This window comes from Ailuropoda melanoleuca, chromosome 2 (genome assembly GCF_002007445.2).
Source record: "Ailuropoda melanoleuca isolate Jingjing chromosome 2, ASM200744v2, whole genome shotgun sequence".
Classification (NCBI taxonomy): domain Eukaryota; kingdom Metazoa; phylum Chordata; class Mammalia; order Carnivora; family Ursidae; genus Ailuropoda; species Ailuropoda melanoleuca.
The window spans coordinates 78,303,702-78,327,435 of record NC_048219.1 but is presented as its reverse complement, the minus strand read 5'-3'; the positions used below and the strand labels follow the sequence as shown (position 1 = coordinate 78,327,435).

The 23,734-nt window shown below is 43.7% G+C and overlaps 1 long non-coding RNA gene across 1 annotated transcript in view; it reads right to left on the bottom strand.

Moving 5' to 3' along the window:
* The window catches only part of LOC117801033, a 36,890-nt gene extending 13,156 nt beyond the window's left edge, over nucleotides 1–23,734 (bottom strand). The window contains exons 1-3 of the long non-coding RNA XR_004623353.1: nucleotides 22,054–23,734; nucleotides 2,313–2,422; nucleotides 146–317 (exon numbers count right to left, since the gene is read on the bottom strand). This is a non-coding gene — a long non-coding RNA (uncharacterized LOC117801033). The remainder of the gene's footprint in view (nucleotides 1–145; nucleotides 318–2,312; nucleotides 2,423–22,053) is intronic.

Genomic DNA, 23,734 nt, shown 5'->3' with positions numbered 1-23,734 from the left:
ACGTTCTAGATATTTGGGGGAACCTACCAATAGACTTTTGATTTCATTTTCCTATTGCATTCCAAATTCTAGTTTTTATGTTTTCTTTTATCAGGAGAAAACTGAGTTTGTGAAGGGGTAGACATACAGCTACACAGTTACTCACCTGGCATTTCAGAAGGCTGGTTGCAGTTCTCCAAGAACAAATCCCAAGAAGTTTCATGGAGAAAGAAGCAGAAATCTGCCAGTAATACTTCGGTAAGCTATTGTGGGAGTCAGTACTGTTGTATCTATGCAGGCCTGGCTAGCTCATCCGTGTGAGCGGTCAGAGAATTTCCCTAGAGAATTAGGAATTTATAAGGATGCTCTCAGAGCTGCTAAAAACCAGTAAAATTTTTATTTTTTCTTTCATCTTCCATGGTTACCGAAAGAAATATACATTACAAATTTCAAGTCTAAGAACTGGTCTGGTTGCGAACAAACACGTCTGGTATTGTTCAATCTGTGTGTAAGAGAAAAATGCTCCCTTCACTGCCTAGGTCGCAGACCAAGGGCATCCGTATGGCTGTGTGGTATGATGTCTGCACTGCTCTAAATCAGATTTCCCCGTCCTTATGTGACTGTTCCAAAACTTCACTTCTCTCTTCAAACTCTCTACAAAGCCCTCCACTTCCTCTCTCGAATGGCGTCGCTACTTCATCAATTGGATGGAGGCCGCCAGGCAGCTTCCTGCAGGTCCCGCCTTTCATTCACGCCGTCCTTCTGCCCACGGGGAAGGGAGCCCCACAGCCACTTCTCCTTTATCTGACCTCTGTGCATCATCCCCAAGTTCAATGGCTACGTAAAGAAGGGAACACTAGTGCTAACGTAAACCTCTTACATTAAGATTCGCATCTTGTTCCTCCTCTCCAGTCGTTTCCTCCGAAGCCATTTTCCTGTCTCTTTCAACCTTGACTCACCGAATTTCTCAGCCTCAGCCAGACCCAGTTCTATCGCCTGCCGTCCCTCACAGCTTCTTGACATTCTCCATTTCTGTGGCCTCTGTGAGGCTCCTCTCTTCTAGGGGTCTCAGATTCTCAGAGGGTCTTTTGCGGGTCCCTCTTCCTCTGCCCATCCCCTGGAGGTTGGGTCCCTCAGGGTTCTGCCTTAGCTCATTGCTTCTCTCTCTGTTTCCCCCTCCTGGTTATCTCATTTCTTTACGTGGTTATAACCATCATGTACGTGGGGGGTGTCTGCTAAGCATCTCTACTTGGAGATCCCATAGGCACCTCAACTTGGCACGTCCCAAATGGCCTTGCCTACAGATTTATCACTCCTTTTTCAGTTTGCCTGCAACTTATCTACTGATTTCAGTTCTCTCATCACCGTACCAGTCAGGGTTCTGTTAGGGTGCTCATAGACGATTTCAGATCCCCTATATGGACCTTGAGCTAAGAATAAGAATGGAAAGCTCTGAGCTCATCATTTCCTTCTCGAAGTTCTCCAGCACACTTAGAAGCAACCAATCAATCCTATTATAGCTCGTATTGTCACTAAAATATCCTATGGCAGCAGACACTTGTTCAACCCAAAGCTTTACCTTTTATGGCAGAAGTTGGCAAACTAAGCCTCCCGGACCAAATCTGGCTTGCTCTCTGTTTTTGTAAATAAAGTTTGATCAGAACACAGCCACGCCCATTCACATACTTACTGTTTAGTGCCTGCTTTTGAGCTACAGCCACAGAGACAAGCGGTGGTGGCTCACAAGGCCTAAAATATTTACTGTTGGTCCCTTTTCAGAAAAATTTGCCAACTCCTGTTCTATAGGCATTTGATTAAAGGTGGCAAGGTATGACAATTTGTGTAACTGCTTTTGCCACTTCGTGCCACATAGTGCTAGTGTCTTCTTGACCACTGGAAACAGGGCCATTAGTAAATACCTTTAAATCTAACAAAATTAGAGATTGAATTCCAGATAACCCAGAACCTATTCAGAGAACTTATTCTTTAGGCCCTAGACCCTGGAATCTTGTCCAGCACAAAATTCTCTATTAGAGTTCAATCAGAGAGGCAAAACCCCTCGAGATTTTGACCTCACACCGTTGTGACATGTGGTTAAATGGTCTCCGTAAGGTTGTGTTCTCTGTGCCTGAGGCAGAGCACCAAGTTTGCAGGGAGGGAAGTGGGGCAAAGAAGGAGGAGGTAAAGTCGGGGAGGAAGAGCAGGAATGGGCTGGAACCCAGAGCCGTGAGCTGGAGGCCCATGAAGATGGACTGGAACCTGTGTCAGTTTCTCATCACCTCTAGCTTCTACAGGAAGAGCTGGCCTACTTTGCCATGGAGCTAAATACTCACCTGTCCCAGGAGTCGGAAAAGGTGAAGGAAGATCCAGGAGGGGGTGGAGCAGCTGCAAGACTGGCTATGGCCCCACAGCAAGGAGATGAGCCAGTCCTCTTTGGTCCACCCTAACCAGAAACATACAAAGAGGAGAGAGTTCTGGGAAATAGTCATTTTAACCAAATTCACAAATTACAAACCACCACCATCACATTCCCAACTATTAATGTTTTAATTGAATTATTGTAAGTTTTGATGAAATGACTTAAAATTTCCCATTTATATTTTCTGTCTCTCTGTGTATCTCTAGTGTATCTAGTCTCAAGTAACGGTGCACTAGTCACTAAACTTCTAAAGCTGGGTACCTGGGTTCATTTCTTCCATCCTCACCGTTAGTAGGTCACCAGATCTTGCTCGTTTTAGGTCCTAAATGTATTTCTAATGTGTATGTTCTTTAGCAGCAAACTAGCACTTCCTCAGTGCAGGTTGTCCTCATCCTTTGGCTTTTTGCTATCACCACCTAACCAGTCTCCCAGCCTTTGATTTTGTCCGGCTGAAATCCATTCTTCTTTCTATACTGCTTCAAGCACAAATTGAATTACATCCTGTATTCTCCCATGTCCTACTCCAGAGTGTTATGGGGGGATAGGAACGGGGAGATATTGTGTATAGCTATGAGTAACTTTCTTGCTTTTCTGTGTTTGCAGGTGGGTGTAATTTTTTTTTTTTAGTGATAAATTTAAATAACATAGGACTTGGTATTTTAACCATTTTAAAGTGTTCAACAGCATGAAGTAGACTTACATTGTTGTGAAACTGTTCCCACCATCCAACTCCAGAACTGTTTCCATCTTCCCACACTGGAACTCTGTACCCGTTAGATCCTCCCCAGGTCCTGGCAACCATCCTTCTACTTTCTGTCTATGAATTTGATTTTTGACTACCATAGGGACTTCATATAAATGGAATCATACAGTATTTGTGGGGTTTTGTTTTTTGTTTTTTTTGGTTTTTCTGTGACTGGCTTACTTCACCCAGCATAATATCCTCAAGGCCCATCCGTGGTGTAAACTGTATCCGAATTTCCTTCCTTTTAAAAGCTGAATAATATTCTGGGGGCACCTGGGTGCCTCAGTTGGTTAAGGTCATGATCTCAGGGTCCTAAGATAGAGCCCCACCCCCCACCCTGCCAGACTCCCTGCTCAGTAGGCAGACTGCTTGAGATTCTTTCCCTCTTCCCCTCCCCTTCTGCTCCTTCACCCCCCCCGCTTGTACTCTCTCTCTCTCTAAAATAAATAAATAAATCAATAAAAATGTTAAAGGCTGAATCATATTCCGTTGTATGCACGCAGCACATTTTGCTTATCGGTTTTTCTGTCAGTGGACGTTTGCGTTGTTCCATATTCTGGCTGTTGTGGGTAATGCTGCTGTGAACGTGGGTGTACAAATATCTCTCAGTTTCTGCTTTCCGTTCTTTTGGGTATACCCAAAAGTGGTATTTTTGGATCATACAGTAATGCTATTTTTAATTTGTTGAGGAACCGCCATACTATTTTCCGTATTTCCACTGGCAGTGGCATTTCTCACTTCTCCACAGCCTCACACCACTGGATCATTTGTCCGCTCTAGTAACAGCCATCCTAATGGATGGAAACCGGTATCTCATTGAGGTTTTGGTTTGTTTCCCTACTGATCAGTGATGCTGAGCATCTTTTCATGTGCTTAGTGGCCATTTGTAGATCTTCTTTGGAGAAATGACCATTCAACTCAGTTTGCGCATTTTTTAATTTGGCTTTTTTCATTGTTGGGATTTAGGAGATTATATATATTGGATATATGTCTATGTACATATGCATGTACATACATGTATATCTAGATAATTTATTAACATCTTATCAGATATAAGATTCACAATTATTTTCTCCAGTTCCATGGTCGCCTTTTAACTCTGTTGATAGTGTCCTTTGATGCACAAAAGTTTTAAATTGTTTTTCAAAGTTTTAAATTTTGATATAGTCTAATTTACTTATTTTTTTCTTTTGTTGCTTGCACTTTGGATATCGTATTCAAGAAATCACTGCCACATCCAATATCATGAAGCTTTTCCTTTGTGTTTTCTTCTAAGAGCTTTCTAGTTTTAGCCTTTATGTTCAGATCTTTGATCCATTTTGAGTCAATTTTTGTGTATAGTATAGGGTAAGGGTAACTTTAGTCTTTTATGTGTGACTATGCAGTTTTCCCAACACTTTCTGTTGAAATGACTGTCCCTTCCTCATTGAATGGTCTTCAAACTCTTGTCAAAAATCATTTACCATATATGTGGTTTATTTTCGGGCACTCTGTTCTATCCCATTGATCTATATATTTGTCTTTATGTCAGTACCATACTTTTGATTACAGTAGCTTTGTAATAGGCTTTGAAATCAGGAAGTGTGATGCCTCCAGCATTTTTCTTTTTCTTTTTTTTTAAGAATATTTTCACTATTTGAAGAAGAATAAGAAAAAAAAAGAATATTTTCACTATTTGGGGTTGTAGTTCCTAGTTTTTTTGTTTTTAAAATAAAATAAGTATTAGTTTCATGATAATAAAACATTAAAAAGCAAATTTAATAAAATGTTATCTACCCAAACAGCTCCCTACATAAACAAAGCAAAACTCAACAATGGGCCCTCACTGTGTGCTGAAGAAAGTCCAAACTCCTTAGCAGGCCATTCAAGGTTCTCCACATCCTGTCTCCTATAGATTTACCCTTCCTTGTCTCACCTCTGTCCCCACCTTCCACCTAGTGCTTCTTTTGTAAATTCTGAGCTCATGCCTAGCTGCTTGCATTTTTTATGCCAGCCCATCTCCCTATACCACCGGACCTTTCCTTATACTGTTCCATCTGCCAAGAACACCCTTCCTACTTTTGGGGAGTGACTCTTGCTTACCCTTCCTTTAGAAATTAGGTTCTATGTCATCGTTTTCAAGAAGCTTTTCCCCACCCCCCATGCTGGCCTACAACCCTCTCTTCTGAGTTCCAGTGGTTCCAAGTCTATGTTGCTTGGTTAGGACATTATATTATATAGAACTTGCATGTAAGTTCTTCAGGATCAGTGACCAGATCTTCTTCTTTTTTTGTTTAACTTTCAGTGGCTACACACAATTTTTGGCACATAAATTACATTTGTTAACGTTAATTCAATAGAACCGAAAGGAATTTTGTGTCTTTAAGGCACGTGCCTGTTGCTAAGGGTGGGATATCACTGCCATTGGCAAAGGGAGGCCCAAACGGGACAAATTCTCTTGTATCGGTCCTGGGGCTCAGGCTCATTGGGATCCAGATTATATAAAATTTTGCAGGGGAATAGAAGTATCAGATGACTTTGATATCATAGATTGGGAAAATTCTCCTGTTGCCAAATCACTAGGCAGGGCATCTATTTGAAAAAGTATATAAAGTTAAGGTCATTCCAAAGGCTACTAGGCAAAAATCCAACTCTTCTGTGATGTAATAGTCCTTTCTTGGAGGAATGCCAGAGGTCCTGGGAACCTTTTCATTCTTCAGTGCATTGAGATGGAAACATGCTTTACTCAACCGTAGCTCTTTAATTCTTGAGATGGTTTCCCCAAATGCATTCCAGTGACTTCAGTAGTTGCAATTATTTTGTAGACAGTATGGTTCTAAACCCAAAGGAGATTCTGTGCGCTTGGCTTCTGGGACTTCAAAGATGAACCAAATGCATTCAGGGCAAAATCCGTAGTAGTGGGGGCCCACTACGCGGGGACCGGATGCCGGGAGAGACTGATTCAGCAGCCACAACAAGAGACACACGCTCATCAGGAACTTCACACTCATGCCCTGCTCAGAATCATTAGTCATACAGAGACATGGCGTGTCCAAGCAATGAACTTGATAATGGAAAGACCACAATTTGTGTAGCCATGTGATGGGTGTGGGTGATGAACTTCCCAATGCCAATCCTCCTTCTGTATTTGATAAACTTGAGAGCAAGAAGTCTCTGGGGTACCACATAGTTTTCTGCACAGCATCTTGTCTATAATATGTAACCGATAAATGTTTGATACAATATGTAATTCCAGAAGTACACAATGTGTTTTTCAGTGAAATGTCTGTAGTTGTCTGCATATCATAGGAAGTGAATTTTTAATGGCTGGTATCATCCTGATATGCTCAATTTTGTGATGCAACCATTCTTTAAAAAATTGTGAAAATGCCATATGAACTGACAAATAGCAAAAAGCTGTCTTTAATTTTAAATGCTTAGGTATTTAAGAAGAGGACTTAAAGGAAATGAGAACCCCCATTCTGGTAGTAAGGACATGGGGTGGGGGGATCCCCTTGAATAAATGACTAGTAATTAAAATGGTCCAGCAAAAAAGATCACATCTATTTTGGGTGCCTGTCTGGCTCAGTGGTAGAGCATGCAACTCTTGAACTCAGGGTCGTGAGTTTGAGCCCCACCTTAGGCATAAAGTTTAAAAAAAGATCCCATCTATTTTAATCTTGGTTATCATGGCCCCTGTGTGTTTCATGTTGCTAATTATATTGTTTTAATTTTCCTTAAAGTTTATTAATTCCAGATTAGATATGTCTTCCTTAGTCTTGGTAAAGTAGGATTGTTTCCCTTGGACACATAATCTTTGTATTCCTCAGCATTTCCAAATGAGTTCAAACTACGTTCTTTCTAATTCTTTGAAATCACATGTCAAAAAAGGAAGGTTCCCCCTAAAGGAGAACTCTCTGGTGTCCTAGGACAGCTTGTCCCAGGGACAATTTTTAAAGTGCTGCTTAGCCTTTGAGCCTCTTTGGCCTCAGTCATCCAAAAAGGGAAGTTTCTTCTTTAAGCAACAATGCTCTTATGAATTTGTTTTTTGGGTCATAAGTGCCATTGACATCCCTGCCTACATCACTGGAAGATGAGCTCTGACGTCAGATTACCTTCAGGTGCTCAGCAAGTTTTCCTTGAGCGCCTGCGGAGAGCTCAGTGCTGTGCTAGGAGCTATTCATTCAATCCGTGTTTACAGAGCCCCTACACTCTGCTAGACGTTGGAATACACAACAAAAAGGATGACTCCTGTGTTCAAATTGCTCAGAGTCCAGGCAAGGACAGAGCTGATGCACAAGGAAGCATACAGCAATTTGAGCAGTCTTGTGTTAGAGGGGAGCGCCTGGAGTAACCTGAGAAGAAGCCATTACTCTGGCATTGAGGAAGAGGACCTCGATGATGATACTTGATACCATGCCTTGAAGGATGAGTGAAATTTTACCAGTTAAAGAAGACTTAGGTGAGAACAGTGGGGAAATGAGTTTGAGTAGATAAGGTGGTTGCAGGAAAACGTGAAAACCAAGGGGAGGAATTTGGACCTGAATTGGTGGGTAATATGAAGAAGTCAACCGTAGGACGGCATGACCGGTGAGTCGTTCAAGGAACAATTCCTCAGACAAGACATGTTGGAGACAAGAGAAGTTGTCCTGGAGGCAGCCAGCTAGTTCTGGCAGATGCCAGTTGGCTGGAAGGCAATAAAGCCTGGGGCTGAGGTGACAGCAGAAGGAACGGAGAGCAACAGGGCTTGGTGCGTGGTGGGAGATGAATACATGTCTGTTGAGAGAGTATTTAAATGGATAACTAACAGCACTGGATGTATCAAAAGGAAGTGAACACAAAACATCACTGACTCTAAGGATTTGAACCAACATGACAAGAAGAATGGCTTAGCATTTCATTGACAGGGATGAGGAGTATGACAGATGAAGTGTATTCAAAGAAAAAGAAATTAACTAGTCACTGTAAATTCCTCTAGGGTAGACTTTCGCTTCGTTCGGAGTATGACACTTAGTATATAACAATTTATCAGTAAGGGTTAGTAGGAAGTTAATAGTGCAAGTAAGTAGGGGAAACAAGGGCATGGCTCTCAGCCTCTCTGGGGTCCTAAGATGCCTTGTCCTGGGGATAGATACTCTCGAAGTGCAGCTTGGGCCCTTAGCCTCTTTGGCCTCAGTGTCCTCAGCCAAAAAATGCAGGATTTGATTGATGGCTAGCTAACATCCTTCCAGTGTTAAAAATCAGTGACTCTGTTTTTGGTTTTTCTGATATTAGCATTCTTTCTTCTATAAAACAACTTAGAAAATGAGCCTCAACTTCTCAGGCTTTATTCCTTCCCTCTGAAGTGAGCAGAGGGAACTGATGTGTGAGGTACAGAGAGAATCCAAAGGACTTCTGAGCTGAAGGGCTATTTCTCAGTTTGAAGGATCTCATTGCCAAAAATGGAAGTGGTGTTTGGAGTGTTGTTTTTGCCATGTCCCCTGGACTTAAATGGAACTGAATTCTCTTGCAAAGATGGAGAGGAGAGGAGGGGTTGCCTTGGCTGGGAGCTGGCTGCTAATCTATGCACCGGAGGTCCAAGTTCAAATATGCTTTCAGAAAAGCTTCAGTGCGTTTTTCTCCACCCACAATGGAGCTGTTGTGCATCCAGAAACCGGGAGAAGGCAGCTGGATTTCTAGAGCCCCATGGCCAGCATCTTTCTGATTCTTTTTTGATTCTTTTCTTTTGGAGACACACCCCACAGGCCACATTGGTCTGGAGAATAAAACACGGCTCAGTCATTGTCATCAAGTCTAGAAAACAAGAAGTGCACCCTGAATGGGTGTTATCGGGCCCTCATTAGCGCTTGGCCTCCATGACTCATTCAGCAGAATATGAAAAACCACTTGCAGGAGAACAAGGGGCATTAAACACTTACACCTCAACTTAATGATTTGCCCTGCCTATGCCGACCATTTTAGGTGGGTAAGTTCCCGGACTGCTGGCTCCTCGTGCTGTGTTACTTTAATTCTGTAAACTACCCTGTACAAGAATGTGTTGAATAAATGCCCATCTGATTTCAAAAGTCCAGAAAGATTTCTGTGCCTCCTGCTTATAGGATCTCATCAGATGGTCTCTGAAATGGCTCCCAGCCCTCTTTAGGGGAAAAATGTCTAAAATGAGAAATTGTGGTTTTTTCTAAACTCTGTGTGATAGTTGTGTGTGTGTGTGTGTGTGTGTGTGTGTGCGTGTGTGTGATTTCGCTTTAAACAGATGAAATTTGAGGAATTGGCACGAGAGGAAACTAAAGTTGAGTGATGGTGTGGGTGGATGCATTTAGATACAGTGATGGCGATGGGTGACATTTATCCAGTGTTTACTCTGTGCCAGGCACTCATAGAGGCACCTGATGAATTTACCTCATTTAGTCTTCAGCGTGAGTCTATAAAAGGTATATTATCTTTATCACCTTAAAGATGAAACACAGGGTGATTAAATCACGAAGCTGATAGGTCGTTGGGCAAGCTCCCAAAAGTGGTACTTAGAGCCACAGACTGTACTCATTTCCTGTGAGGAGGGTGTTCCCCAGACTTCCATGCCTCTCGGCTTTATGTCGCGTTGTGTTCTGGCGGTGCGCGCTGGGTTGTATGTGCTGTGTTTTAGTTCTGGGTACAGTTCTCGGCTCTTCATTGTCTTTACACTCTGCTTCCCAGATACAAGATGAGCAGAAAGTAATAGAGGAGAAACAGGAGTGGAAAGCAAGGGAAGAAGTCATGACGTTGAGTCCACACGCGCGTGCATGCGCGTGCGGACATATACACACGCACACGCACACGCACGCACACGCCGACCCGTTTATTTCATGCTCCCATCACTCATGCGCTCTCACAGGCTCCTTTCCTGCCAGCTTATACATAGTCCTTCCCCGAGGGATCAGCCCTTTCCAGTCCCGGTCATGGGAAGGGGCAGGAAGGGGATGACTTCCCTTCCAAGAGCCTGCCGGAAAACCATGTTTGGATAGGGTCACTTATAAGAATTGATCAATAAGAATAGCGACTGTGAAGGCCAAACCCCTGTGAGCGAACCAGTGCAATCAGCAGCGCTCGGAGCACAGAAGGAAATCAGTCCTGTCCTACAGGAGCTCAGCACTGACAAAAGCAAACGCAGGTTCTGACGCGTCGTCCCCCACCTGTGCCCACAACCCAGAACACCAAGATTAGTATCTTGGGACATACTGTGGGATATGCTGCTGCGTATTATTTAGTTTCTAGTACCCTGGATTTAAAAACAAGTCCAGCTCTTACGACCATACAATCAGATACTGCGTCCTTACAGTGAATGAGGTTGAATTAATATTGAAAAATATCCATGAGGGTGCCTGGGTGGCTTAGTTGGTTAAGCATCTGCCTTTGGCTCAGGTCGTGATCCCAGGGTCCTGGGATCGAGGCCGCGTTGCGGGGGGCGGCGGGNCCTTTCTGTCTCTCAAACAAGTAAATAAATAAATAACACAGACAGCTTTAACGACCTATGCTTAAATACAAAGTCTCAATGGGGGGAAAACTTATGTTTTCCATGTACAGAAATGAAATAAATAAATAAATCTTTTTAAAAAAAGAAAGAAAGATGCCGATGGTATGTTCTGCAGCTTGCAGAAGAGGACGCTTGGTATGATCCCATTTGTGTAACAAAGATAGAAATACAGGCATAGCAACAATAATAACGCAAACAATAATATCTGTATAGGGCTTATTATACACCAAGCATTATTCTGCGTGCTTTACATTTATTAACTTATTAATCTTCACAACAATCCTATAAAAAGGATACTGACATTATCTCAATTTTATATGAAGCAATCAAAGAAGGAGAAGTTAAGCAACTTGCTCAAGATCACCCAAGTAAATGGCAAAGTCAGAATTCACACCTCCGGCATCCTGGCTCCAGAGTGGCTATTATTAACCAGTATGCTGTCTATAAACGCCATGCAAGCATAGAACAATTCTGGACAAATACACAGCAGACTGCTAACAATGGTTAGCCAAGAGGAGTGGAAGTGACGTTGGGATAAGGGACAGGACAGGAAAATTTGTTTTTCTAATACATACCTTTGTACTCCAGGGGCACTATTCTCAAACTATCTTTTGATTTGCTTACAGTTTTAAGAATCCTTTAGCAGCTACAGACAACCACTAAATCTGGACAGATTCTGTTTCTAGGAGGAGAGAACGAGACGTGGGTTGGCTACAAGTAGAAAGGAAAGAGCAGGATAAGGAGTAGTTGATGCGAGTTAGGTAGTCGGAGCTGTCAGAACCCTGGAGACAGGAAGTGTGACGGGGCTGCGGGGGGTGGGGAGGGGGGGGGTTAGTGCTTAGTGGGTGCAGTTTCAGTTTTACAAGATAAAAAGAGAGGGGCGGGACTCTTAACTATAGGGAACACACTGAGGGCTGCTGGAGGGGTGGGGTTGCTAGATGGGGTGACTGGGTGATGGACATTAAGGAGGACACGTGATATGATGAGCGCTGAGTGTTAGAGGCAACTGAGGATTCACTAAACTCTACCTCAGAAACTAATAATACACCATATGCAAGTTAACTGAATTTAAATAAAAAAAATAAATGAAAAAAAAGGGAGGGGTGGGGAGGGATGGTGGTGATGGTTCACACCAGTGTGCGTGCTTCTAACTCCCCTGAATCGTACACTTAAAAAATTGGTTAAGATGGTAAAGTTTATGTTAAGTGTATGTTGCTACAATAAAAAAGAAATTGAAGGGGATAAAAAAAAAAAGAGAGAGAAGAGGGAGAAAGAGGACAAGGAGCCAGGAGAGGCAACAAAGAAGAGAAAGGAGTTGAAATCGGTGCATAAAACTGTGCCAAGGACCTTGGCTGGGTAACACAGCCGGCTTTAACGACCTATGCTTAAATACAAAGTCTCAGTTGGGGGGGAAAACTTATGTTCTCCACGTACAGAAATGAAATATTTTGCACACTTTATAAATGAACCAGTAATTGTCCTTTTGGGGGATGGTTAGAGGGTCCCCGGGAGAATTCCGATCATAACAGACTTGTCTCCATCCTGAGACTGGGTATTTTGGTTTGGAGGAAAGGCTGCTGTTGTAAAGCAGAAGTGAGCTCCCTGTCTCTGAAAAATGCAAATACAGAGTGATCCTCTCTTCTACGGAGCAGTATGGATAAACAGGGCCACCCACAAATACACCGGTATGGGAGAGCAGGGAGCAGAGTTAGCCGCGGGGACACCTTGCTGGCCTGCTGGTGAGGTGGCCCCATTCCAGCAGATCCCAGTGGCTCCTTTGCCAAGTCTGCTATCAGCTCACCCACCTTTGCCCTTGAACCAGAGCCAAGGTCTTTGGAGGAAGGAGTGTGCTTTCATATCCGGCCTTCCTAGCACGCACTGAGGTCAGGCAGCACTCAGCGCTGAGTGGCTCCCAGGGCTTCCTGGGGCATTGTCACTGGAAAGACTGAATCTCTGGAAAAGACAGCCTCTAAAGGATGGTCAGTCAGGGCCAACAACAATCATCTTCACCTGGGACATCTCTGGCAATTTTGATTTTTGCGGAGTAGAAATGAGATTTTCTTAGTTTTTCCTAGGCTTGGATGGACTTCACTTTAGAGCTCTGCATGGTTTCATTTTGGCAAGTATGGAGAGGTACCATCTTCCATTTTTTAAAAAAGATTTTATTTATTTATTTGAGAGAGAGAGAGAATGAACAGGGGGAGAAGCAGAGGGAGAGGGTGGGGGAGAAGCAGGTTCCCCACTGAGCGGGGAGCCTGATAAGGGGCTCAATGTGGGGCTCTACCCCAGGACCCCGAGATCATGACCTGAGCCGAAGGCAGACACTTAACCGACTGGGCCACCCAGGGCCCTCTAGGAACTACTTTCTATTCAAGTAGCTCTCCAATAAATAGATGGCCAGAGCCATGGCGTAAGCTCAGCATACCTTGTCAGATGTAAGGTCTGAGATTCTCCTCCACCTTATGGGGTATGAAAGGCATTTGCATATGGAAGCTTTGGAAGTGACATTTCCTCAGCTACTAAATACCGTGAGGTCCTAGAACTGGGTTACTATATCCCCAAAGTTCCTCATTTACACGGAGGATATAACTTTAGCTCTAAGAAGGATTTGCTCTGTGTTCAAAGGGCTGTAGAATGAGCCAAGCTAATCCACTTCTCTCCCACCACAAGGCCAAGGGCAGGCTCTCACTGCCTGCAGGGGAGGTAGGAGAGGACCATTTCAGTGCTTCTGGCTAGGTCTCTGAGGAAGAATCATTGATTATCAGTCAGGACTGATTGGTATCAGAGAATTGCTTCTCTGCTGATGGTCCGTCCTCACCGTGAGGCCGTTCTGTGAGGTTTGTTAGGGCTGGCCTCAATTTCCCAGTGTCTCCTGGACATGATCTTAATGATTATTTATGCTCCTTGAATTCAAGTTCTCAATCTTCACACAAGTTTCTAACTCCTTTTTAAAAAGACAACTCAGGAGGGTTCTGTGAAAGAGGTGATTTTCTAAAGCGGTTGACCTTTGCATGACTACACTCTGCAACGGGTAGAATTGATTACTCATGAAAATGTGTCTTTAAAGGCAGTGTTTTTTACACTTTCTCCTCCTCACAACCCACATAAAAAAATACATTTTAGACTTTTAATTCCAACCAAGACAGAGTAGGAGGAACCAGATTTGCTTCCCCAGCTGAAACAAGTAATAAGCTGGACAAACAAGTGATGAACAGTTTTTGGACACTATCAGGCAATGACAGTATTTTCTGAGAGAGGGAAACAAATGAAGTTAACCCCACAGTCATCCAGATTACTTCTGGAAGTGTTTCTAGGTTGCAAAGCAGAGAGGAGGAAGCCAGGCAGTGCCTGGTAATTGAGGAAATGGAAATGGGAGTCTGGGGAGCCAAAGTGGCTAGAGTCTGCAGACAGAGAAAGTGCTGGACACCCCCAGAGGGTCTCCCTCTAGTCTAGCCAAGTACTGCTCAGCACATGCACTTGAGAAAATTATCTGCAGCTGGACAGAACCACACAAAGGGAGCAGAGGACAGGACCAGAAGAGTTCATGTTCCTCCCAGCCAGAGTGGAAAACTTCGTAAATGATGGGATTTGGGGTAGAGATCTCATAAAGATACTGCCTCAGTTGTAGAACAAAATTAGTCCTAGACTAAAGGCAGCTCTGGTCCCACCAAACAAAGTTTGAAGCAAGCCTGGAACGAATAAAACTGTTTCTGACTAACTTAACCGTGCTCCAGAACAGAGCTCGAGAATATTTATAGGAATACAAAAATATCTAGCACTAACAAGGTGAAATTCACAAGGCTGTGCAGCCAATCAAAAAATTGCCTGTTGTGTAAAGAAGCCAAACTATGACCAATAATTATAACATTTATAGAAATAAAACATATGACAGTAGCACAAAGGCCAGGAAGGGGAGAATGGATGTATACTGCTTTATGGTCTTATGCTTTGTGTGAAATGGTATAATATTTGCAGCTAGACTGTATTCTACAAACCTTTTGTTACAAAATAATAAAGAGTTATAGCTAATGAGTCAACAAAAGGGGGTAAAATGAAATCATTAAAAATATAATTATAGGAACAGGGCAAGGATGTCCCCTCTCACTCTTCCTTTTCAACATTATACTGGAAGTCCTAGCTAATGCAATAAAACAAAAAGAAATAAAAGGTATACAGATTGGGAAGGAGGAAGTAAAACTGTCAAATTTTTTAGGATGACCTGATTTTCTATGTAGAAAATTCCAATGAATCAACAAAAAGCCCCTGGGATTAATTTGCTATTATAGCAAGTTTGCAGGATATAAGGTCAGTAGACAAAGGTAAATTGTTTTTTTATATACCAGCAAGAAAAAATTGGAATTTGAAATTAAAAGCACAATATCATTTCCATTAGCATTATTACATAAATATGAAATACTTGGGTATAAATCTAATTAAATACATGTGAGAGGAAAACTGCCAAACTCCGATGAAAGAAATCAAAGAAGAACCAAATACATCGAGAAATAGTCCATGTTCACATATAGGAAGACTCAGTATTGTCAAGATATTAGTTCTTTCCAGCTAGAGCTATAGACTCAACATAATCACAGTCAAAACCACAGTTCTATTGTATGGATATCAACAAATGAATTCTAAAGCTTATATGGAGAGGCAAAAGACCCAGAAGAGCCAACACAATATTGATGGAGAAGAACAAAGTTGGAGGACTGACACTACCCAAATTATTGTAAATCTACAGTAATCAAGACAGTGCAGTATTGGCAAAAGAGTAGACAAATAGATCAATGGAACAGCATAGAAAATCCCAAAAGAGACCCACATAAATTCAGTCAACTGATCTTTAACAAAGGAGTAAAGACTGTCCAATGGAGAAAAGATAGTCTTTTCAACAAATGGAGCTGGAACAAGTGGACACGCACATGCAAAAGTAAATTTAGACATAGATTGTATACCCTTCACAAAAATTAACTTAAATAGACCATAGATCTCAATGTAAAGTGCAAAATTATAAAACAACTAGAGGATAATAAAGAAGGGCATCTAGAGGATTTTGGTTATGGCAATGACTTTTTAGATAGAACATCAAAGGCACAATCTATGAAAGAAATAATTCATATGCTGGACCTCATTAAGTTGAAAATTTTCTTTTCTGCAAAGGTCACTGTCAAAAGAATGAGAAGATAAGCCACAAACTGGGAGAAAATATTTGCAAAAGACATACCTGATAAAGGACTGTTATTCAAAATATACAAGGAACTCTTAAAACGCAACGGTAGGAAAATGAAAAACCAGATTTAAAAAATGGGCAAAAAACCTGAAGAAGACACCTCACCAAAGAAAATATGCAAATTTTCACATAAGCATATGAAAAGATGCTCCGCCTCATGTCATCAGGGAAACGCAAATTAAAACAACAATGAGATACTACTACAGACCTAGTGGAATGGCCAAAATCCCAAACAGTGACAGCACCAAATGTTGGCAAGGATATAGAGCAACAGGGGTTCTCATGCATTGCTGGTGGGAATGCAAAATGGTACAGTTATTTTGGAAGACACTTGGTAGTTCCTGATGAAACAAAACATAATCTTACCATATGATCCAACAATCACACTCATTGGTAGTTACCTAAGTGAGTTAAAAAAAAAAAAACAACTCATATCTATACAAAAACCTGCACATAGATTTTTATAGCAGCTTTTATCAGAATTGCCAAAACTTGGAAGCAACCAAGATAACTTACAGTAGCTGAATGGATAATAAAGTGTGGCACATCCAGACTGTGGAATGTTGTTCAGCACTAAAGATAAATGAACTATTAAGTCATGAAAAGACATGGAGGAACCTAAATGTATATTACTAAGTGAAAAAAGCCAATCTGAAAAGACTTCATACTATATTGTTCCAACTATATGACATTCTGGAAAGGGCAAAACTGGAAAATCAAAACAAAACAAAGAAACCCCCTGGGTTGCCAGAAGTCAAGGGGGAGGGTGGGATTAATAGGTAGAGCATAGAGAATTTTTAGGACGGCGAAACTATGCTGTGCGATACTATAATGGTAGATACATGTCAGTACACATTTGTCAAAACCCATAGAAGGTGCAATACCAGGAGTGAACTGTAATGTAAAGTATGGACTTTGGTGATAATGATGTGTCAATAAAGGTTCTTTGATTATAACAAGTGTACCACTCTGTGCAGATTGTTGATAGTGGTGGAGGCTGTGTATGTGGGGCAGAAGATATATGGAAACGTTCTGTGCTTGCTGCTCAATTTGCTGTGAATTTAAAATTGCTCTAAGGGGTGCCTGGGTGGCACAGTGGTGATCCTGGCGTTGTGGGATCGAGCCCCACATCAGGCTCCTCTGCTGTGAGCCTGCTTCTTCCTCTCCCACTCCCCCTGCTTGTGTTCCCTCTCTCACCGGCTGTCTCTATCTCTGTGAATAAATGAATAAAATCTTAAAAAAAAATTGCTCTAAGAAATAAAATGTGTTTAAAAAAAATTCTAAGAAATACTCAATTCAAAAGAAGTCATAAAAAGAGGAAAAAGGAAACCCAAAACAAATGGAACAAATAAAGACTAAATAGCAAGAAAGTAGATTTCAATCCAACTATATTGATAATTACATTAAATGCTAATTAAAAGGCAGAGATGGTCAGATTATATAAAAAAGCAAGAATCAACTATATGTTGTTTCCAAAGAAATCCACTTTAAATATAAACACATAAATAGGTTAAAAATAACAGGATGGAAAATAATACATCATGGTACTACTAATCAAAAGAAAGCTGGAGAGGCTCTATTAATATCAAAGTCAATTTCAGAGCAAAGAATATTATTGAGGATAAAAAGGGTTATTTCATAGTGACAAAAGGGTCAATTCATCAAGAGGACAGTAACTCTAAACATTTAGTGTTTAATAGAGTGTAATAATAGAGCTTCAGAACAAATGAAACAAAAACTGATAGAACTATAAGAGGAAACAGACAAATCTACAATTATAGTTGGAATTTTAACACCCCTCACTCAATAATTACTAGAACGAGTAGACAGAAGTCAGCAAGTATATGGAAAAACTGAATAACAACCATCAATTAACTGGGCCTGATTGTTATTCATAGAACTATCTAGGCAGCAACAGAATACATATTCTTTTCAAGTATACATAGAACATTCACCAGTAAACTGTGAAATAAGTCCCAATAAACTCAAAAGGATTTAGATTATGCAAATTGTTCTCTATGCAAATTGTTCTCTAGCCACATGGAATTAAATTAGAAAGAAATAATATAAAGATATTAGGAAAATTCCCAAATATTTAGAAATTAACACACTTCTAAATAATCCATGAGTCACAGAAGAAAACAAAAGGTAAATTAGAAAGTATTTTGGAATAAATAAGGATAAAAATATAACATCACAATTTGTGGACACAGCTAAAGCAGTGGTTAGAGGGAAATTTATAGCACTAAACATTTCTACTAGAAAGGTCAAATCAAAGGCCTCAGCTTCTATCTTAAGAAAGTAGAAAAAGAAAATTAAACTAAACCCAAAGCTAGCATAAGAGAGAAAATAGTAAAGATAACAGCAGAAATCAATGAAATAAAAAACAGAAAAATGAGAGAAAGTCAATGAAACACATGCTGGTGCATTCTCCTATTGTGGCCGTCTAGATTGTCTCCGGTTTGGGACTACTACATTTAAAAGTGCCATAAGCATTCACATTCAAGTCTTTATGTGGGCAAAATGTTTTCTTGGGTAAATACCTGGTTATGGAATGACCAGTATGAGATCCTAAAATCAACAATCTCCAAACAAGTCCATAGGAAGATGGTGGCAAAAGTCTAAGAATTGATCTCAGTCACCAGTGCAAGAATTTGAAAGCTTCGGCCTTCTACTTTAAGACTCTATATAATTTGTCACCATATTAACAGAAGAGGAGGACCATAGGAACTGGGGCGCCTGGGTGGCTCGGGTGGTGAAGCAGCCAACAATTTCAGCTGAGGTCGTGATCTTGGGGTCGCGCATGTCGGGCTCCACACTCAGCATGGAGTCTGCTTAAGACTCTCTCTCCCACTTCTTCTGCTCCTCCCCACCCCCTCTCAAATACGTAAATAAATCTTAAAAAATAAAAAAAGGCATGGGAACTTACCCAGGAGGGCTTGTCAATATAACGAAGGGACTGTTTTGGGCTCAAGCCATGTATTTTTCAAACAGATCTCAAAGCAATGTTTTTCAAACCACAGGTATCAACCTCCTAGCGAATTATGAAATCAACTTAGTAGATCGTGATCACAGCATATTTTCAGTTGAACGGCATGAAATGGAATGGACATGTCAGATGACGTTGCACATAGCCAGACTGATTCTGTTTCAGGTATAGGGGTGCGTGCATGCTGGGTAGCACTCTAGAATTAATTCCCTTTGTTTTATACCTTTTTGAAGTATATAATTAACATGCAGTACACTTTACACATTTAAAGTGTGCGATTTGATGAATTTTCACATATGTATACAGGTGTGAAACCATCACCACAATCAAGATAACAGATACAGGGTGCCTGGCTGGCTCAGTCAGCAGAGAATCTCGGGGTCATGAGTTCGAGCCCCATGTTGGGCATACATATTACTTAAAGTAAATAAATAAATCCCCCCCAAAACATATTCTGTTTAAAAAAAAGATGACATAGCCCTGCCCCCCCCCCCAATTTTCCTCATACTTCTTTGTAATCCCTTCCCTCCCACCGTTTTCCTACGGACTTGTTTGGAGATTGTTGATTTTAGGATCTCATACTGAAAATTCTTCTGTGATGAATTCCTTCTAGTCAGAAGGAACACTATGGGGGGCTCCCGGGGGACAGTGAGATGGCAGCCACTGACCAGACAGTTACCACCACAGTCGCCGAGGCTTCTGGATCTCACTAGCGTGGGTAGAGCTGCTGCTAGCTATCACTTCCCTCATAAAGGAAAGCAAGCAGGCTCTGGAACTGAACCTCCTCTTTGCGATGACTTATTTAGCTCCCTGAAGAATTTGCTTTTAGTTGTTGTTGTTTTGCCTATGCATGAAGGAGGCCATATGGAAAGTGGCTCCTGTTTCCTAAGTGGTGTCATTTGCAAAGTCAGTGCATTTTACGTCCATAAAGATTTAAATAAACGAATTTGGAACCAAAAGGAAATGAAACTCAGACAGAAGTTGGAGTTGCGATTCTGGCCCCTGCATTTTTCTAGACCGTAGCCGAAGACAAGCAACTGACAGAACGGCCCTTTGGTCCCAAGACCTCAGCCTTCCCATGGTTCCAGAAGAACTGACTGGTACGTGGATGCCCAAACCAAGATGCGTGGTCCGCTCAAGGGACACAGGATGGTAAAGGAGAGCTTGAATTCCTAGGCTTGGCAGAGAGGCCCGGGCTCAGTCGATTTAGCTCCAAAAATCTAAGATCTGGATTCTGCTCAGAGAAGTAGGAGCCTGAGGCTGTAAGTTCAGAATTCAAACATCCTTGGGGGCGGGGAGTCAGAGAATATTGATGCTGTTGCTTCTGGGCAAATAGATTTCTGTGTCAAGTTCACACCTTCCTTATTTAGAACCAGGAGAGAGCGTGATACCGTGACACATACTGGGTCTTGGTAGCAGGCAGACGTTGGTTCAGATCATGTCTTCTGCTGCCTGCCAGCCTTGTGACCTTGAGAAAGTCGTTTAACCTCTCTGAACTTCAGATTTCTCGTTCAGAGCACGAGTGCTCAACCAGGAGGGATTTCACTCCCTCCCCCCACCCCTCCCTGGGAACATCTGGTGGTAACTGGAGACACATATGATCGTCACGACTTGGGGGTGAGTGGTGCTCCTGGCATTTAGTGGGACAGGCTGAGGATGCTTCTAAACATTCTACAATACACAGAGAGTGCCCCCACAGCAAAGAATTATCTGGGCCAACATGTCAATAGAGCCGAGGTTGAGAAATCTTTGTTTAGAGGTAATGTATGCAAAATGGCTCTACCATTTACTACCTGTATAACCTTGGGCAAGTCACTTAACCACAGTCTATAAAATGGGGGTAATAATGATACCTGCCTCACGGAGGACAGGTCTGCCCAGCATAGCAACTGCTCACCCAATATTTGCTGTTGTTCCGAGGGGAATAAATATGGAGCCAGTGCCGACAGGAGCCCTGATTGAATAAGAAACTGAATTTTTGGATAGGAAGTATGGAGGGGAGCACAAACCAGACATAAATGGGTAATTGACACAGCAGTAGAAAGTTCATCAAGCCGCTAAGCACCCACTGCTGCTGGGCAAGGTGCCAGATGTTTATAAATACCATCTCATTGAATCCCCTTGACAACTCTTTGAAATGGCTTCTATTAACCTATTTCGGTCTTCTTTTACAGACATGGAAACAGGTTCTAAGCAATTAAAATAGCTTGCCCAGACGCTCACAGCCTTTGGGGTAAAGCTGGAGTTTTGAATCTAGGTAGGACTCCAGCCTGTGTTTTTTGTGGGCTGAAATTCAGAAACGCTCAACGGAGGGCCCATTTCAGGATATAAAACATTCAACCAGTTGGGGTTCTCTCTGTTTAGGAAAGGAAGAAAAATGGAAAGCCCAGCTTCTGTGTCTGGCACTGGCTGGGACAGGTGGCCCAGGGTACGTAGGGACGGGGAAAGGGGTGCGGGACACAAGTGACAGGAGCCGTCCTTGCTTTCCTCCAGGGATAACTGCGGCATCCAGAAAGTCACCTTGCATTGCCATAGCGGGAGGAAGCTGTTCCTGGGGAACATTCTTGGTGATGGCTTAGGTCTGGCGCCTAGGAGAGGCGATGTGAATGGTTAGGCTACTCAGTGTTGGTACTTTCTGCCATGAGGAGATATTTTCTAGAGGATTCCTGGGATGCCTGTCCCCTCACTAAATGTTTCATGAGGCTAGTGCCATGGGAATGTATGTGAGTGTTGTGTGCAGTGAGAGGAGACCACAGTAGCCTGGACTGAGGAGCCAGCAGAACCAGGAGAAGGGTCCTGGGAGAAGATATGCCCCTTCCTCTAAACAAACAGCTCTGTTTACACGGAGGTGGAAATAGTGCCTAAAAATAGCCGCGAGGCCTGAGTCTACCCCCAGCCTGGCAGTGTGAAGCCGTCACACACACTGAAGCTCTGGGCCGAGGCTGTGACGTAGGCGTTGTTTCGTGGATCTCCGGCTTTGCTGGGGGGGCCCCTTCACTCCGTCTGGGGCTGGAAGGCATCGCACCTGCTTGCGCCCAGAAAACCATCAGGGCAGACCTGCCCAGCCACTCTCTGAACTCGGCCCTACTCACTCAGCAGAAGCACGGGCCACAAGGCCTCAGCAGCAACCTACGGCCTGTGTGTCCTGCGGGGGGCTGTGTTCTCTCCCCCGGGGCAGAAACGCTCTCCCAAGTTCACTAACCTGGTTGTTTAAATATAGGAGAGGAAACAGATGCTGGTGGCCGGAAGTCTCTGCGAAGACAGGGTTTTGGCCGTGGCTTGCTCAGGCTGATAAGCACATGGGGTGTGCTCCCAGATGGGCCTCTGCCAAGTCGCTTTTCGGGCCTTTCCGAGGTTGCCCTGAGCCACCACCATCAGAACCTGGCTCCTCCCCAAGCCCCTCCTCCTGGCTAACACGGAGGAGGGCTATTTTAAAACTGATCTTTGTGACTTCCTTTTGGCCTTCCCCCTTGCTCTCCTCTCTCAGAGGCCCTCAGAGCAGCTTCCCGCCCAGGCCCACTGGAATCCTGGGGATGGTGATGCACACAGGGTCCTGGGTGGTGAGGGCTGGCTGTGCAGGGCAGGGACACGCCCCCCCCCCACCGGGCAGGGTGTTTAGTGGGGATGGGGGAGTGCCAGGGCAAGCAGGCAGAACTATCACAGGACTCCTGGCTTCAGGCCCAAGTACTGGGGCAGGGGGCGCGCTCAGAGCAGTCACCCAGCAGAAGTCACGTGAAACCTGCCGTTCCAGGACCCTCCAGGGCCACGTAGATGGGGACGAATGCCCTGAGCCTGGGCATCACCCTGCTCACCCCTCTGGGGGCTGACCCTTCCTGGGCCGGGCTGTGCTGACTGGAGCAGCGCATCTTTGCCCTCTGCAGGGAGCACCCCTCTGGTGCCCCTCGGCTCGCAGAGTTCCGGAGGAGCGCGTCTGGCCAGCTGTGCCTCCAGCATCCTCAGAGTGTGTCGAGGATGAATCATACTGACGGTCCCAGACCCGGCACCCCCGCAGTAGAGGAGGGGAGCGTTGCTGCTGGCACAGGGACTTCCAGGGGCCGCGTGAGAGACACATCCCCGCCACAGAGGCCCCCGAGCTCCTCCGTGGCTGCTGCCCCTGGCTTCCTGCAGCTCCCAGACCCACAGCCGGGCAGCTCAGGGGCAGCCACGGAGCCCGGCAGCAGAGGCCCTGAGAATGGGCCCACTGCCTCGGGGGCAAGCCGCTATTCCTCCCAGGGAGCCCCTGCCTTCTCTGCTGGGAGTGCTGGGAGAAGGCTGACAGCACCCACTGCTCCCACCAGGGGACACACAGCCCCTGCCCTCTCCCCACCTCTGGGGCCCTGCAGCCAGGACCTGAAAACACCTCTCAGCTAGTGACTCCTTCTTTCTTCAAAGAAGCAGGGCTGAGGACAGGCATTTCCTCTCTCAGACGCAGGGGAACCCAGGCTCAGTTCTCACGGTGGGGGGGGGCACTCCTGATTCTGCAGCCCCTGTGAAAGCAGGTGGGATGGGAAGAGCCAGGCTACGTCCCACAGGCCAGTCTCCACGCGATGCTCGGAAGGCCTTTCCAGGTTAGAGTCTGGGTCAAGAACTAGGCCTTCACTCTGGAGATTCCCTCTTTAGGGGACACGCGGACCCGGGGGGCATCTCTGTATCGAATTCAGAATTCTAGACGCTCAACCTCTGTCAGTCGTCTGTGAAGAGTGGCACCCCCCGCCCAGGGTTGCCGGGGACTGTGTGTATGAGTGTGTGTGTGTGTGTGTGTATGTGCCCACCCACACTGCACACACACGCAGTGGTGGTGGTGCCAGGCACTAGAGTCTATTTTTTATTTTTTATTTTTTAAGATGCATTTATTTATTTGAGAGAGAGAGCGCATGCGTGTG